Below are 6,000 nucleotides of genomic sequence, written 5' to 3' on the forward strand. Positions count from 1 at the left end.
CAGCCACAGCTTTCCCCTCCTTAAAAAAACGTTCTGCTGCTATAGGATTCGATGCTGCTTTTTCTTTTTTTTAAATCTCTGTCCTTCACATTTTCCCCCATCATCTCACAGCTTCTGTAAACCTTTGTCTCATCTTATTTTCTAGCTTTTCATCAATCAGGCACATTATGTTCAGGCCCCTACGTTTTGTGATGGGGTAACCATGCTTTATGTATAGGAATGTTTGTTTTGTGGTTAATATGAAACCTGGTGAAAATCATTTATTTGCATTTTTAATGGGAAGACTATGAAGAAGAGGTTGGTAGAGAAGTGGCACTGAGAAGGGTGAATAAATTTAGAATACCTTATGGTCTCCTGCTGGCATCCTATATCTACACCCACCCCACCTCATAAGTCGGATGCATCATTTGCCACCTAAATCTTTGCTTCAGTTTCATACTTAAAGCACATGTTTTGGTCGGACTCTTAAAAACATAAATTATTAAGGAATCAAACATGTTCCACTTGAGTTATTACACTACATGCACAATAAGCTATTCAGTTAATATTAGATCATAATACTTTCTGTATGTAGCTGCAGTTGTGTTACTTTATCAGAGTCAAACTTGTAAGTGCTGCCTGAGGTCAGGGACAAGCCTGAAGTTCCAGTATAGGGATGCGTTTGATTCCAGATGCACATCTTTTGCCCAGATTTTCGAGCCATTTTTCTCTGAGGTTTGAAAGTCACAGCAGGGCTCGTTCCGTACTCTGACTCGCGTCAAGATCTTGACCTTGTTTATGGAAGTTTGTGCAGCTCCGTTAGCAGCACAGCAGCGCCTCCAGTTATCACTCTTAACACAGCTCCTCGTGGTACATCTAATGCAGCGTGATGGATTTACTGCTCGGGTTGCTCAGATAATGTAATGCAGTCTGCAAAATAAAAAATAAATAAATAAAATGATATGTTGGGGGGAAAAAAGAATGATACAGTTCTCCCATGTGAATCTGACTAAAGGGTTTAAACGTTTGATGTGAGCTGCTACTTTTAAGGGCCGTTCTCTGACTCATTAAAAAGTCCCAAAGGGCAGCAGACATGTGAGTAAGCTTGTCTCATATCATAGCAATGTTAGTGCAAGCGATTATCCGACACACAAGAACCAGATACCGCTCCTGCTTTGGTTCATTTGCGGAGCGTCTTAAAGACAACAGCAGTATTAAACATCACAGATTTGTTTAGATGCTTTAAAGAAAACTCATTTTACATGGTGGGCCACATGCAGCCCACTGTGATCTTAAGTGGGCTGGACTCAGTCAGTGTAAAGACGTTTACCTGCACATTTAATCCCAGAGATATCTTAATATAAGAAAGGAAGTTCACTCACGAAAGTTTGTCATTGATCTACATGGTAAAAAGTGCAGCTGTAGTAAATGAAGGAAACCTAAGAAATGAATGACACAAAATTCTTTTACTGTAGACTCAAGTGAAAGAAAACATTCTGTCATTTCATTGTTTATCTATTACTTAATTACTTTGGTGTTGTATGAATGGCCATGAAGGAATGTCAGCAGGAAAAAGTGTGAAACTTGTGAAAATATAGTTAAGAGTCCAAAATGTGTGTCTGCCATTTTCCAAAGCAGTCCAGCAGGCCAGATTGGAGTCTTTGTTGGTGGGATTCTGGTCCCTGGGCCTTATGTTTGACTCCCCTGCTCTAAGTCTTTACATAAACATCAGACATAACATACCAGCAAGACAAGCCAAGCACCATACAGAAACAGGAAACACTGGCTAACACGTCATTTTGTGTTAGCCAGGAGCTCTTCATGTTTTGCATTTATGCTTTCGTCTTGTGTTTTGTAGTAAGTCAGTAGGTTTTGTAATTGCACACACATTATGGAGACTTAGAGAAATCACCCTGAACTGCTGGGACACAAAGATAACAGCACAAAAAGAGCCACATTTATTAAATGCTGTGACAGCTTTGCGTATTCCTTCCTGTCCTCTCGCCAAAATGTAAGAAACAAACATTTCCTTTTATGAAAGTAGGATTTGCAGACTAGATCTGCTGGTCGTCTGTCAGTAAAGCCATACTGTGTGATGCGGGGCTGCTAACCAACAGCTCCTGCTGCTTTTACAGCACAAACACAGACAGATGTCGGCTGAAGGAGTCGATTAGCATCACTAACTCCAACACTGGGAGTGGAAGCATTAATGTAATGTCAGACAGTCATAGCCGATCTTCTTCGTAACGCTGCTCATGTTTGATCGATCAAATTGTATTTGTTTGTTTGTTTTTGGACAAAATGTAACGCAGAAGTAGAAATGTTGGTAACTTTTATTCTGGTTTATTTTATTTATGCAGCAAAATTTCAGCTGTGGTGTTTTTTTCCCCCCCTTTAATAAAATTTCAGAGAGGCTCTCAGAGCATTCCTGTGTTGATCAGGTCGTAGGACTGTTTCATTCCTCCTGCGTTTTATTTTCTTTCATTCAACAATCGTGTCCATTAAGAGTCCGTAGTTACAGCGCAGTCGCTGACATCACACTGACATCATCACCGCCTACATGTCACGAGGAGGAAGCCCGAGTTGAAACCTGCACGGCCATCGAGTCGCTGGGAGCGGCGCTGATTTTGAAAACTGAGTGTTCTGTATTTGTATTTTTACTGAACTAAAAAACGAAAAAATGAAATGAAACTATCTGTAAATATGTTTAAAACTGAGACACAGATTCAATAAAGATGTTATGAAAAGTGATCAGAAACCAGGAGCACATTTATTCTTTTGCTTTAACTCGATCATGTTGTCATGATACTTTAAGCACCAGTTGCTTTTAGAAAGTAAAATACCACAGCCGTGTATTTTTCACTTTGGTTAAACATACAGGATATTTCATTAATGACTGTCTCTCTGTTGACCTCAGAATTTTGTTGGTCACCCCAGAAATGTAGCTGCTGGGGTGGAAGTTTAAAGGCCAGTTCAGTTTCTCCTGACAGTCACTTTGATCTTCTGAGTTTTCCAAAAAGTTGAGTTTGATCATTGTTTAATAATAAATACCTACAAAGACAACACCATTGTCAGTGGTTGGAGCTGTGCTTGATTATAGATGCACAGATGAGTGTGTAATTCTGCCATGTAGGTGGAAACATTAAATATTTTGTTCAAAGTTTAGTGTCTATAACCAAGAACCCGTCACTGGGGGCCAGCTGCTCGACTCCAACTATGGCTCTTATAAAGCTAATAAGATGCTGAAGCATCAGTGTCATTAACATGAACTAATCTACAGTAAATGTGTGAGTGAAGAGTGAAGAGTTGGCTTCCTTCACATGGTTCACTGTGGCAGCGTCCAAGCTGTCCCCTCATACACAGTGAGGGAAATAATTTTTTGATCCTCTGCTGAATTTGTAGGTTTGCTCACTGTTTAATGGAGACAGAACATCAGCCATGCAGAAAAAAATTAGATGAACATGTGAAATGACCATCGGTTGTCCTCAGCCTGGAGCTCACGCCTCATGGTAAGGGATTGATGGATGGTAGTCTGTGGGAGCCAGAATCCTGCCTGGGTTGGGATCAAATACTTATTTCACTCTGTGACATGCAAATCAAATTATATGAGATGTGTTCTTTCTAGATTTTTGTCTAACATTCACATTCAGAGAAACTTGGGAATATTTGGAAGCCGACTGGAGCATCCACCAATCGAACCACCAACCTTCTGATTAGCAGATGATTTGCTTTACCCCCTGAACAACAGCCACCTGTGGCAGAGGTCAATGTTTTTAACCCGTTTTCAAGTAATACATTTCACTTTGAATATAGAGATATAGAAGTGTTTACATCATAGTCATTGGTTTGAGAGAAAGATGTTGCAAAAGCAAGCAGGTTACATTGTTCACTTATCAAGTAATAATGAGCCTTCATCATCCCCATATGTCACAGCTGACTTTTCTTCTAGTGACGATGTGAAGCTCATATTTGTGGTTTGACTGAAATATCTCAACAACTTCTGCACTGATGCTTTAAAACTACACCTAAAATTATTATTATTATTATTTTTATACACATGTAGTGCTTAGCACATTTATTAGATCTCCCCTAACCCTCAACTCGTCACAGGCCAAGGGTGTCCAACTCCAGGCCTCGAGAGCCGGTGTCCTGCAGGTCTTAGATGTGTCCTTGATCCAACACAGCTGTTCTAAATGTTCTAAATCATCTGATTCAGGTGTGTTGACCCAGGGTGAGATCTAAAACCTGCAGGACACCGGCCCTTGAGGCCTGGCGTTGGACACCCCTGAGGTTAATGAGCTCAGTCGCTGGTTTCAGTTCATATTAAATACAAAACTGTATGGTGAATGATGACGAGTCAGCGAGGATTATCCAGGATATGCTTACTAAGGACTCGTCACTCGTCAGTAGTAGGTGGTGTGTTTGGGTTAACACTCATATCTGGCCTTTTCTCTTCAAATCCAGAACAAAAACGCTCAGCTCAGGACTTTAAAACCTTTGATTTTATTAACCAAACATCACAGTCACTGTCTCCATCTTTTATACTGTCTATATTTCAGACGTAGTATTAACTAATGGGACACATCAAGGCCCAGTATAAAGCTTTGGAAGGGTCATTTCTGTTCCTCTCACGTTGGTGATCCCTGAACTATTCCTTTGGCACCATCATCAGATCAAAATGTGAATGTAATCAATAGAAAGTCACCAGAAACCTGCAGACCGATGAGACTGTAGTCTCAGCTGCACTTGTTTAGCACGACCTCACGGTGACAAGTAGAAACCTGTCCTGTCAGCATAGTGGCATCAACTTTTAGCTCAGATCACCACCTTGCCAATACAGCAACTGAAAGCACGCTCATCTTCTTTTTTTTTTTATAATAAGCTCACAATAAAAAATGTTCAAAAACTGAAAATCAAATCAGTTGTGAAATGAGAAAATGAAATGGTTCACATGAAAAGTCAGATTCAATCATCTCAAGAAGAAAAGCAGAAAGTGAAAGCTTTAACTGGAAGTGGAGAGCAACGCTGTGTTATTTCCTCTTTTCCTTTTCCAATTACCTTTTAGGAATCATATGAAGCAGGTGGTAGTAGTGCATGGCTGACTGGTTGCACAAAGAGAAATCAGACCTTTGTAACAGGGAAGTCGGGGCTAATGTTGTATTTCTAAATGACCAGCGACAATAGCAACAACACTCACTTCATCTTGCAAAACTGTGAATCTGCTTTTGTAAGTCAAAAAAGGAAGTTGGTTCATACAGCACACAGTTCTTATGAACAGAGGATTACAATAAAAGCCCGTACCACAATGCTGAGACAGAAGATCCCTGCACTGCAGAACAAACATCAAAGTGGACTTCTTAGCTTTCAACATCCCAGAGCTTGTGTGCATGCTGAACGTGCACAGCAACTCAGACCTGCTTTTGTTTTTGGTTACTGTGGCCAGCGTCGAGTATGTGTCATCACACTTACACATTAGATAAACCACTCCCTGTTGATTGACTGTTACTCTGAATTTCCTTGGTACATTGATTCTGTTGCATATTGGCACAAGCCTGCATTCATCCACATGTTTGTCCTGGAAAGTCAAATTGATTTCATATTCACAAGAAACCAGCGGTTGGGAGTCTAAATGGCTGAATGGGAATTTCTTCCCTTGTTAAAACAAAGCAAATACCATAGAGAAGTCAAGCGTAATTTCTTTATTCCAACATGCATAACTTGGAGAAGAGTTTTGTTTGGGTTTTGAAACACACTCTGTTTTGCTTGTGCAGAAAACGAGTGAGATATTGATGGCGTGACACAACCAGCTGGCAAAAGTTTAAACTGTTTGGAGCTTTTGACAGAAAATTGAACACATCCAATTAGACATAAATGAACGTTCAAAGCAAAAGAGGGTGAGTGGACAATATTACAGGTTGTGCTTTCCTTAACACTGAATCTGCAGAATTGATCCAGATCTTATGGCTGCCACTCAGATTCCCCGTTGGGAGCCTTCCCGAGAAGGTAAAACTGACTATTTGA

Source organism: Pundamilia nyererei, unplaced genomic scaffold (assembly GCF_000239375.1).
Source record: "Pundamilia nyererei isolate P.nyererei 1_Seehausen unplaced genomic scaffold, PunNye1.0 scaffold00157, whole genome shotgun sequence".
Lineage (NCBI taxonomy): Eukaryota > Metazoa > Chordata > Actinopteri > Cichliformes > Cichlidae > Pundamilia > Pundamilia nyererei.